Source organism: Gossypium hirsutum, chromosome A01 (genome assembly GCF_007990345.1).
Source record: "Gossypium hirsutum isolate 1008001.06 chromosome A01, Gossypium_hirsutum_v2.1, whole genome shotgun sequence".
Classification (NCBI taxonomy): Eukaryota; Viridiplantae; Streptophyta; class Magnoliopsida; order Malvales; family Malvaceae; genus Gossypium; species Gossypium hirsutum.
In genome coordinates, this window is record NC_053424.1 from 82,895,686 (window position 1) to 82,909,079 (window position 13,394).

General features: G+C 31.7%; 1 long non-coding RNA gene across 1 annotated transcript; it reads left to right on the forward strand.

The window, feature by feature from the left end:
• Positions 1 to 731: 731 nt before the first annotated feature.
• Positions 732 to 3,951, forward strand: LOC107903728 (uncharacterized). Its single transcript, XR_001685922.2, has 4 exons — positions 732 to 1,192; positions 1,308 to 1,374; positions 2,500 to 2,577; positions 3,599 to 3,951. It is a non-coding gene; the product is annotated as an uncharacterized lncRNA (long non-coding RNA).
• Positions 3,952 to 13,394: the final 9,443 nt, after the last annotated feature.

The window sequence follows — 13,394 nt, forward strand, 5'->3', positions numbered from 1 at the left end:
CATATTAATGAAAATATTCAATATTAATATTTTAATAATAAATATTTATTACAATTATAAATATATTAATAATAAATATTTTGTAGTATAAAGGTTAAAATATGTCATAAGTCTATGTACACTTCACAATTTGTAATTTAGTCTTTGTATTTTTATTTTCAAGAATTTAGTCCCTTTACTTTTCAAATTTGAAAATCAAGTCCAATTGTTGACATAGTTTTTTTTTCAATTTTATTGATGTCACATTTTTAAATAAAAAATACTCACTTAGTAGTCATGTAATTAAAAATTGACGTTATAATGAATCTGAATTTAACATAGTATTTTTAATATATGCAAAAACAATGTAAAATATAAAATTATAGATAAAAATAAATTCAATTAAATAATAATAAAAATAAGAAAATCTCAAATGTATGTTTGTTTAATTGAAAACAATTTTTATGAAATATTTTTAAGAAATCTACCAAACAACAGAAAATATTTTACACAGATTCATCCAAACACAAAAAAATTTAACTTTTCTAGAAAAATAAATCATTTTCCAGAAAAGTTTACATAAGCTCCACAATTACTTTGAAAATTATAGTTAATCAAATTTGCAAGATACATAACTAAATATTTTTAATTATAGTAAATATTTATGTTTATTTAGTTACTTATGTGGGTTTGAATGGTTTCAATTTCCATAATTTAAATCGAAATAATTAAATAAACTAACACCATGTTTGGTTGGGTGTAATGGCTAATCCATTACACCCCGATTCGGTGGCCCCACCCAATACGCCGTTTGGTTCACCGTTTACCGAATCGGAGGTTTTGCTATTCCTTACCTATTCCCTCAGCAGCTGTAATAGGGATTCCTGGGTTTTAGTTTGTAATGGCTATTCATCGTTTTCTTCTTTAATTTTGAGACCAAAATAGCCTGCCTTCTTCTCCCAAAAAATTTCCCATCGATTTCATATCTTCAAATCAAGCCAAATCGATTCACCTTCACGTTTTCACATCTTCTTCCAGCCAAATCGATTCGCCTTCATCTTCTTCCGGCCAAAGGTATGCTGACAGCCAAAGGGCTTCACCATTCTTCCAGTTCTTGCAGCGACTGAGAAACAGTAGCGGGAAGGGAGGTAATCTTTTTTTGCCCTCATCAAGCTTCATCCTCTCCGACGTTTCCCTTCCATTGATTGCAGAGGTAATCTTTTTACTTCTCTTCTTCATTGATTTTTCCCTCTTACGTTTGGGAACTTAAAATCGATTTTTGCCCTCAGCTCCATCTTCTCATACGTTTTTGCTCTTCATTTTATCAGGACCCAAAAATTTCATCACTTTCACATATTTGACCTTCCAGCACCGCCGCCTGCGCCTCTACTACCAGTGAGAATACCTTGTCTCCTTTCCTTTAATTTCTACGCTTCAGATGTTTATCTATGTTTCCCGATTATCCTAAATTTTTGTGTTTTTAATTTATTTAGTTTAAAATTTTGATTTAGTGCATTCCATTGTTTGAAATTGAGTTAGGATTGTCTTCTAAAGGCTGAGACTGATCTAATTAGCTTTTCATCACCTGATCAAAAGAGCAAAATTCTCTGAGGGACAAGGTTTTAGTAACATAAAAGGAGAAAGAATGTTAAAAGTCCTGGCATGCATAGTCATATATCATTTAAGTTTCATCTTAGGCCCTAAAGAATGTTAGGTCCTCTGACATGCTAAACTATTTCCATTTGATCAACTAGCATAGATGAATATGCAAAGAAGCTTTCTTCTTTTATGCTAAATTATTTCCATTTGTCACCATGTGCATGGTTTATGCTAATATCTTTTATCTTTTAAGTATAATTTAAATCTAGGGCCTTAACGTAAGGTAAAGTGCCCTATTATTTGAGTAGTTTTGTTGCTGCTTCTGTTGTCATTTAAAAATATGATTTCCAAAGGCAAGTATTAATATGACCATGGTCCTCTCCTGCTATTGAATTGAAGAAATAAAAGAAAAAGGAAAGTTTGACTTATGAGGACAGAGCAGGGCAGATTCTTAGAGTAACCTTTGGGTATATGCTCATGAGGATTTGTGTTGAAATATTGCATTCTTTAAGTTTTTTGTTTTGTTTCTCCCATAGAGCTCTCTAATTGAATGATAGCTTGGCTTTGGCTGCAAAATGAATCAAGCTATGGATAGGCACGTTTAATATTAAAGAGGTTTGCACAAAAAGCAAATCCTATCAAGTCTATTTCATTTACTGTTAAACTAATTAAATACTATATCAAAGGGATCTTAAATTTCACCAATCTTCAGCCTTAGCGCATGAGAGTTTTGTTACTTTAAGTCAATGACAAGGTGTCCCTATATAGACAGATAAACTAATATAAGGCAGCAAAAGAAGAAAAACAAAATGTAATTGACTATAAAACCTGTTTAGATCTCCTTGGATGTCTCCTCTTTTTCAAATGCAGCTAAAATTTATTGTCAATATTTACATCATCTTCCTCTTTTATATTTTGCAGATAGAGCCAATCCCAAGAGGAAATCTGCCTCCTGGTTTTGATCCTATTGAAGGTTGCAAGCTTATCAGAAAGGAAAAGGTATTATTTTCAAGATTTTCCCTTTTCTTTTTTTTCCTTTATTAAGCTGAGTGTGCACTACAATTTTAAAGCACAAGTTTGAATGAATTGCTTCTATTTTTCTTGTTTGTATTCATGTTACTTTGGTTATCCTTTGTTTTTCTTATCCTTTGTTATATTGTATCATAATTCAACATTATGTCGTTTACGTCGATTCAATATATGCCTTACATGTTCATTGTAAGACAGAATCTGTTCCCCGTTTACTATTTGGTTTTGTTTGAAACATATTTGTACCATGGGGTTGCGACGAAGATTCTATTTTCGTGTTTAAACCGTTTGCAACAATGTTTTCATTAGAGCAAGTTTTCATGTCTGCTGATAGAGAACAATTTGTAATGCTTTCACTTGATGACTTGTTTACACCGTTGCTCGTACAAATCGTATATCGGTTTTATCTTATCATCTAGTATAGGTTTCAGCTTCTTCTATTGCAGCTTTCAGTTGCATGACCTTAGTCTAGGCCTATAGGGTTCTCACTTTTGTGGCATATTAGGCATGTTTTTTTCAATAGGCTGTTAATTTTCGAACTCGGATGAAGTTGGAAGCTATGAAGCTTTCTACATGTTCACTATGACACTGCACTATGGTCAGTTAGAACCCAATTCTGCTTCTTTGCTTGCTTTATATGCAGCTTGAAATCGCAATCAAGTTTTTGTCGTAAAGTTGCACCATGTTCATTCTTGTAGAATCAAACCTCTGTTCAATAGGCCTAGATAATTATCCTTTGTTGCAATGTTAGTGTCTTAAGGTTTGGGTATATGCTATCTGGTTTGCTTATCCCATGCAAAAACATGGTCTTTTACATTTCGCAGCATGGGATTCACATTCTGTTGCTTGTTCATGGATTATACTACCTATTTTTCAACCCGATTCTTATCATTTTTGTTCTTGCATCAATAATCAAATCAGTCTGTTAACATGCTCAGAACCCTTTCAATGCCACACTATGGGGTTGAAATTGATGCAGATGCAGATGCAGATGCAGATGCAGATGCAGTCCTGAAAATCGTGAAGATGCCCGAGTCTGAAAGACTCAAGATAGCTACAGCAGCAAGGAGAAGAGCTAGCAGATTTTCGGAGCAAAGATTTTACGATGATCTCAAAGCCGCAATCCGACCAATTATATGCGGTTCTTCCTAGTTATAGGATTGCATTAGAAGATCACACTGACATAGAAAACAATAGTTATACTTGTTCTTGTTTATTGGGGTTCTTCACCCTTTCGATCCAATCATTAGAAAAAGCTTAGTTTAGATTTGTCAACAAAATAGATATACTCTTAATTTTGATTTGAAAACATACTTGAAGGAATTGAGGATCATGTTTGGTTCATTGGATTGCTCATTCAATTACTGCCCTATTTTAAGATCATCATTTTATAATTTTTTTTAAATAGAGTAATTAAAAAGTAAATTTACTAATAATTTAATAATCTTGACCGTAATTTACTTTATATTTAAAAATATTGTTTATAACATAAAGTATTGTTTAATATTAAAAACAATGGACTAATGTTAGAAAATGGTTTCAAAGGCACAAAATCAATATTATTATCGTACTAATATTGCAAACAATATTTAAATTTCTCTAAATTAAATGAAAAAATTAATATAAGAATATTGATTATTAAGAATTTTATTAAATTATATATTTTAATTAAAATATATTTAATAATAATTATGTTAAAATATGATTAAATTATTTATTATTGATATTAATAATCTTATTAAAATTTAATAACAATAACAATAATCATTTACCTAAACAAATTTCTGCTAAGGGTATTCTAGTCATTTTAGTTTTTCCATTATGCTATTACACCTCTATTACATTCAACCAAACACAGGATTACTATTACGCCTCTATTCCATTACATTCAACCAAACAGTTGATTTGCTATTACACCTCTATTCCATTACACCTCTATTCCATTACACCTCTAATCCAATACAGCGAACCAAACGTGCTCTAATTGTTTTAAGCATTAAAACATAGTTTTATAATTATCCTCAAGTATCAAATATTTTTTTTAAAGAAACTAAAAACCCATCCCAAACATAAAAAATAAAACCCAAACCCAAATTAATAAGTAAAAAAATTATAATAATTTAATTATAATTTTATTAATGTATATTAGGTGCATCAAAACTCGATTCAATTTGAAAAAATAAAAATAAAATTTAATTTTTGAGTTAATCTAATAGTGTTATTCGAGTCAACTCAAATAAATAATTCGAGTTCGAGTCGAATTGAATTGAATTCGAATAAGTAATTTGATTTCGAGTTCGAGTCGAGTTGAATTTTACAATCCAAATAACTTGAATAATTTAAATAATATATTGGTGTAAACACCCCTTTGGTCCCTGTCAATTTTAAAAATGAGCAAATTGATCTCTTTCTCAACAAAAATTATAAAATAAAATAAAATAAATTTTAAAAATTCAAAATAAATTTTAAAATTCAAAATATTTATATAAATTTCAAATTTTATTTTTTTTAAATTATAAAAAAAAGTTAAAAATTTTCTAAAAAATATGTAAAGAAAGTTAAAATTTTAAAAAATTTCTAAAATATGTAAAGAAACTTAAAATTTTAAAAAATTTCTAAAATGATAATTTTTGGACCTAAATAAGTTAATTAATGATTTAAGTTTATTATATTAAAGTATTTTTTTATTTTACTTTGAAAAAATTTTCAAATATATATGGTTTTAACAGGTAATTAATTATACAACAATATTTTAATTTGATATATTTAATTTTTTAATTTAACTTGGACTCGACTTGAATTTTATTTTACTCGATTTCATTTGAAAAAAATTCAACTTGAGTTAAAATGATAAAATATAACTCGTCAACTCAATTAATCCAATTTTTTTCTCAATTGATTCGATTCGACTCGATTCGATTGAATGTTGATCCTAAATCTATATACATAAAATAAATCATAAATATTTTAATTTAATAAAAAAACCCTAAACCGGGCCCTATCCCAAAACCGAACACCATTTACATCGCCACCAGCTCCTCCTGGACAGTCACCAACTATCGAATAATTATTATTCCCTGTTGCTCAACTCGACTGCCCTGCTAGTCAGTTTTTTGTTTCTGGGTTATCTTTGCCTTTTGCTTTTAGCTGTAAAAATGTAATTTTTGCTCATTGTTTTATTTGTTTTTGTTTGATTGGATAGTAATAATGTGTAATATTAGTGGTAATCAAAGTTCTTTTTTAAAAATAAAAATAAAATTAATCAACTAACGACATTTTGATTTTCATGTGGGTTACTTTTTTAAAATATATATATATATATTTCTTCTTCTTCTTTTATGTGATAGAATAGTGATGAGATCTTTGGGACTTTGGTAGCTGTATTTTTGCCTTTTGAGAACTGACCTTTTTAAAACTTGGGTTTTAAAGTTGATACATGTTGTGAATTTTGTATTTTGGTATTTCTTGTTTCTATGTTGGTCTTTAAATTTAGTTTCATTTTGATCTTTCTTTTTTATTGTTGAACTAATAACTGGTGTTATGATGATTAACACACTTGTTTCATAAGCTGAAATGAAGTGGTTTAATGAGTTTTTTTTTTTTTTTTGTATGAAGAAGATGTGTTGTTACCATGTTTTTCATATCATCTTTGATTTTTATTACAAGTTTTTATTACAAGCCACAATTGTTTTCTTTGTAATGTTTGGTAATGATTTAACATTCATGTTTTCTATTGGGTGGCGGTTCTGCTGTTTTGTGTTTGGGTGCTGAGAAAATGCAGGAAAATGTGTATTTTTTAGATTATCTTAATTTCATTTTGTAATATAGTTATATGTTGAAATGACATCAAATAAAATATTAATTTAATTTCATTCTTTAATCTAAAGTTATATAACTTGTCTTTCTTATTGCATCTTAAAAAAAGAATTAATTGAACTTTTTTTTTTTTTGTTGATGTCAAGTGAACTGAATGAAAGTCATGGTAGCCCTATTAATGATGTACAAAGCTATCTCCTCATTTTCAAGAAGTCACACATGATGGAACATGTCCTAAACTTGCTGCTGTAAGCTCCAAATGGACCAAAGCTAGAGCAAAATGAAGGCGAACTACTGGGAGATCGAAGGTATTGAATCACTTTACTAAGTTCAACAATGATAACGGTGATATCAAAGCTAGATGTAATTACTATCGGAAAGAGCTTTATGCTGACACTAAAAAGAAATGGGACATATGCACTAAAACCCCACATGATTACTTGCGTTCACTTTCCTCTTAACTAGTGATGATCCTACACAAACAACATTAGTCTTGCAACCAGGAGATGGGTCTTTAAGTGATTGGAAATTTGATCAAAATGTCATTAGGAGAGCTTTAGTAATGATGATATTAGTGGAAGGATGGGGATTTAGGAACTTAATGGAAGTTGCATGTCCTAGGTTTTGCATGCCTTCTAGATAGACAACTTCTAGAGATGTCTTTCAATTTTATGTGGACCTTAGTTCAAATTTGAGTAGAATATGTTTTATCATTGACACATGAATTTCATTGCTAATAATAAATTATATGTGCATTACGACTCACTTTATTAACAATAATTGGAAGTTAGCAAAAATAATAATAATAATAATAAACTTTTGTCCCATTTCTAGTCACAAAGGTGAGGCAATTGGAAAGACAATTGATAAATGTTTGCAACATTAGGGGATTGAAATAGATTTATGATTGTGATTGTTGATAATTGATGGGCGTCAAAACCACCAAAAACAATTCCTATTAAAATAACTCTAAATAGTAATAAAGAGTGGTAGTAGGGTCGAGTCCACAGGAATTGAATGTCATAATCAACTTCCATGTTCACTTATGAACAGGATATTCGTCGCGTCAAGGGTCATGTCACGAGTCATGCCCATGACTCCAAACGTACCTACAACGAATATAAACAAGTAAATCAGGGGGTTTGAAAATATTTAAGAAAGTAATTAATCTAATCAGCTTAAATAAACAATTGATTACTATTGAAAATAAATGTAAATTGGAAATAAATTCAAAATTTTGCTAACAAAAATAATAAGCATTACCCTTAGACTCGGTAAATTCCGTGTTAAGAATCGATCCTCGAAAAATTAATCTTTTCCTCTAAACGATAAGCTGGTTATAGTAGTTAAGAACGTCCTAACCACCAATTCTTCCTCTCGTAGTTGGTCCCAGTGCAACCTACAAACCAACCCTTACCGATTATCTAACCGAGATACACGTGTTCCCAATTCCAGATTTCGACAACCTTGTGCTCTGAAGAACCCAAGTCGAATTAACAGCCTCAACCGCGTGGGTCATTTAAACTCGATCGCTTTTTCCTTTATTTGTTCTTGGAGATCCGAATACAGCACAACCAACTTATTTCTCCAACTGTCAGCAAATACGACTTCAACCCTGTAACACCCCGAACCCGAAACCGACACCGGAGTCGAACACGAGGTGTTAACTGACTTTAACCCCTTATAAAATTTATTTTCCAGACACTGCCCAATCTGTGTACTAGTCGTTTTAAAAATCATATCTTGAGTTTCGTAACTCGAAAATCAGTTTCGTGATTTTTTCCAGAAACTAGACTCATGTGACCATCTATGTATTTTTTTCTAGAATTTTTGGTCTGGCCAATTAGTACAGTTTATTAGTCAAAGTCTCCCATGTTGCAGGGGTCGACTACACTGACCTTTGCCCATTACGACCTTGATATCTCCCTGCACGGGGCTTCAATACTGATGCCGTTTGTTTCTATGAAAACTAGACTCAGAGAGGAATCTGTACATATATGGTACGACCCCTAATTATCTCTGGTTAATTTATATTGAATTTCCAAAGTCGGAGCAGGGAATCCAGAAACCGTTCTGGCCCTGTCCCACAAAAATCTGATTATCTCTTAATATACTGCCCATATGATCTTTTCGTTACTTCCTCATGAAAACAGACTCATCGAGCTTCGATTACATAATTTATTCATCAATTAATTCCACTCCTACTATTTTTAGTGATTTTTCAATCTCATGACACTGCTGCTGCCAGCATCTGTTACGAAAGTAACTAGGTCCATTTCATGCCTACCCTTGATCCAACTCAATCGAACATTCGTGCCATTTTCGCATGGCTTAAAGTTTACATGCCAAAGTTCAAACACAACGTCATAGCTTATACATGCCAAAATGTTCTTCTAAGCCAACTAAGAAGAAGGTACCAAAACTTGCTATCCGGTGTGATGACTTCGATGACGGCCTGACCCCGCAAAAATAGATGAGTCCAAGCAACCTATAATGGGTGACAAGGAGACACCGAGTGAGTTTATAACTCAGTAAGTCATAAGCAATGCACTACCATCCATCAATAACATTATCACAAGAGGAAACAAAATGGAACGAGACAATTTACTCCATCCATACCGAACCATACCATAGTTCCTCCAACCTATCGATTCAGTTTCATATCAATTCATGCATTCACATTCCATATACTCATCAATAGGACATTGAGGCAATTTCATAAATCAATTTATTTTCGTTACAATCAACGACTAAACGGCCTTTCACCCATCCTACGATAAATTTTATGTACGTGACTTCAAGTATATTTGTCACATAGGTTCAAACTTACCGAGCTCAACACCAAGTATAAGCATAGCACCTATTAGCCATGTACTCAAGACGCTTACCCGATCCGCTGTCCGCGATCGACTCAATAGTGTCGCACACATAGTGTCCATAATGATTCACGAATGTATATTGAGTCCGCACACTCAGTGCTATATAATCAACTCGCACACTTAGTGCTACGTAATCAAATCGCACACTTAGTGCTACATAGTCAAACTCGCACACTTAGTGCCGCATGGTCAATTCGCACACTTAGTGCATCATATTCATTTCGCACACTTAGTGCAACATAGTCAAATCGCACACTTAGTGCTGTACAATTTAATCCCGCGCACTTAGCGCCAATCTCATGGTCATAAATGGTTATACCCGCACGTTTAGTGCCGAGATCAACAACTCAGTACATCTTACCTCTTTTCTTTTCATTCAACAATTTCATCATCACATACGTACATGCATATATATATATATATATATGTATATTTATTCATTCCATTCAGCATCAATACATAAACATTATGACCATTTGAAATAATACCAACTACATGCTTAATGACTTACCTTGTGTTGGGTAAGACGGTTCCAACTCGGCTACTCAGTGATCTTTTCTTTGCCTTTATCGGATCTAGTTCCCTTTTGCTCTTGAGCTTAAGTTCGACAAAATTTAAAATAGTCATTAATCGACTATTCAAGTATTACTTTCAGAATAATATATATATTGATTTGACTTTCACACACATAGATTGTAGTAAGCTTTATAATAATCAATAAATAACTCATTGGCAAATTTTCATTAATGTTTACAACAAAATCACATATTCACTACGAGCTGTTTTCCTGAGCAGTAGTCGCTAAATTGTTTATAACTGGAGCTACAAAACTCCAAGTCACTAGCCGTTAATTTTCCCTGAATATAGACTCGTATATCTTCCATCCATAAAATTTTCAGAATTTTAGGCTTGGCCAATCAATACCAGATTTTTCTTAAAGTTTCCCCTGTTTCACTGTTTGACTATTCTGACCACTCTTCACTACGAATCAAATTTCTCATTTTACAGAATTCAAAATGTGTTGTAGTTGATCTCATTTGAAACTAGACTCATTAAGGAGTCTAAGCATATAAATTTTATCTTATAATCATTTTTGTACAATTTATAATGATTTTCTAAATACAGAACAGGGAATCTAGTAGTCATTTTGACTCAGCCCCACAATACTTCAAGTATCTCAAGATCGGTAACTCTTTTGTTTTTATAGTTTCTTTTGTAAGAAAATAGACTCTTCAAGCTTTAATGGCATAATTCACTCAGCTTCTAATTCAACTCCTACAAATTATGGCGATTTTCCAAAATCACCTTACTGCTGCTGTCCCCAAACAGATTATTACCAAATCAAATACTAACATTAGCATTTCACCTTAATAGCTAGCTTACCAAGCCTTAATTTAACATATAATTCACACATATCACATTCAGCTATATATACATTTATCATATTTCCATTTCAGCATATATAGCTAACATTTATTCCGAAATTTTAATATCTAATTGCTTATAAACTTTCTTCGGATGTAGTCGACTAAATGATCGGCTACTCAACTACTTTCGATTTTCCCCGATCTAAATCCAATTCCTTGGTTTCTTGATCTTAACATATTCAAATAAATCTCATTTTAACATATTTTCATTCAATTTAGTCTAATAACGCATAAATGGGTAAATTACATTTTTACCCCTAATATTTCGCACTTTCACAATTTAGTCTTTATTCCACAAAACACAAAATACACAAAGTTTGGTCACACTCCTTAAGGGCCGAATCTTCCTAGTACCCATATAAGTCCATACATTTCATTTATTTCACCTTTGAGTCCTTCAAAAATTTATTTTTGTAATTTAGCCCTAACTACTCAAAATCACCAAAAACTTCAACACAAAACATATTAATCTTTAACATATCTTTCACTTTTCATCAACAACTATCAAAAAGCTCAAGCACTCATCAATGGCAAAACACAAAATCATCATCAATCCACAAAATTGAACCATGGGTTTTTAGAACTCAAGTCAACTACTAAAACATGCATGCATCTCAAGAACAACATCAAACATACCTTAGTCTAGCAAACCACCATAGCCGATTTTCTCAAGCTCTTCCCCTTCCTTTCTTTCCTCTATTCGGCCAAAGGTGTTCAAGAATGAACACATTTTTTTTTTGTTTTCTTTCTTCAACTCACGGCAACAAGGGGGGTATGGATGAGACCATTTTTTTTTTCATCACCCTTCCTTTCATTGTTTAATTACCATGCTCTTTATTTTATTTTTCTTAGCATACATCACTAGCATAACATGTTGGTGACATGTTTCCACCCATAGCATGGCCAGCCACTATGCTTTAATTTGGCTAATTTGACATGCAAGGACAAACACTTCCCCACATATATTAATGGGCCACTTGAACACTTGCCTAGCATATTTCTAAATTGTCTCACATAAGTCCCTACTAATAAATTCCACATACACTGACCAAATTAAAGTATGGAACTATCACACAAGCATTTACGCACATCATAAACACAGAATATAATCTTTAATTATTTATAAGACTCGGTTTTGGGGTCCCGAAACCACTTCCCGACTAGGGTCAATTTTGGGCTGTCACAAACCCAACGTGCACTTTTTGACTTAAAATCGAGTTAAGCTTAAAGGATGAGTTGTCAATCTCGATACTTAGGAAAAATATGAATACCCATTGGAATAATTTTTAGCACGAATACTTATCTCACGATTCCCAACCGGAAAGAACACCGGCCTAAAGCTAAGATGGAATTTAGTGTAGCATGGATTTAATCATGCTTGTAGGTTGTGGAAGGTGATTGGATTTGTATGAAAGATGGTGGAAGTTGGTAAAAAAAAGTACTTGGAAAGCAATTAGGCCAATTTTAAAAGAACAAAGAAATGTAAATGGAACAACAGAATACCACGCCCAAATTGAAAGAAAAGAAAAAAAAACAATTTAATTCTATTCAATTCCAAATTAGAGTAGGAATGTAGAATTAAGGGATGTCTTTCCGAAGGACAATAGGCCCTATTTATATACATAGAGTTTGCTATTTTTGGACTAAACTAATTTAACATAAAATCAAAATAAAATAAGATCTTTTCCTATTTTTGGCTATTACAAAGTCAAAAATTCTGATAAGTTCTTAGCTTTTCTCCACATTTTTTTTATTCGGCCTCATTTTTAATGATTGTGTTTTAATTTGGTCCTTTTCTGCACGTTTTTGTCTCTTAGCATCCCAATTGCATTCCTGACAAAATTAAAATATAAAAATACTAATTTAGCAGGTATCAATTTAGAAATAAACCGAATTAAACACAAAATACATGCAAATTAATATGTTATCAAATCCCCTTACTTAGCTCATGCTTGTCCTCAAGCATATTACTCCTTCAAATACTAAAAATTATTCTTCAATTTATTACAAATCGAGCCTCTTTTCCACATCCATAATCAACGCAAACAACATAGGCAAAAATAAACAAATGCTTAGAATATATAGTTTAATAAACAAGTGTCATAAAATTGAAATATGTGAACTAAATAATTTCACTAAATTGAGCTTGAATCCAAAATTTACAAGGCGTAACTAAAATTTTTTTTAAACATTGTCAAACCTTTTTATGCGAACTAGGATGACAACCCAAGCACCCTATCCCAGTTACTTAGCTCAAACAGTCTGTTTTTTTTTTAAGGCTCAGTTAGCAGAATGTTTACAAGTTATTGACTTGTCACTCGAACCTTTTTACACGAGATAAAATGACAATCCAAGCGTCCTATCCCGGTTACTTAATTCGGTCACGTTTCAAAACTTTCACTCATAACTTGAGCTTTTATTTATTTATTCATTTTATTTATTTATTTATTTATTTATTTATTTATTTATGTACAAGCAAACATTTTTTCAAACAATCAATTTATATGAAAATTCTAGTTACATATATCAACCATAAAACACAAAAGTCGACTAATCTAGATACTTTGAACACTTTAATTCAAAATTTTCCCAATTGTCGAAATCAACTACGTAATGAGATTAGAGGCTCAATGTAACACCCCTTACCCAAGTCCGAGACCAGAGT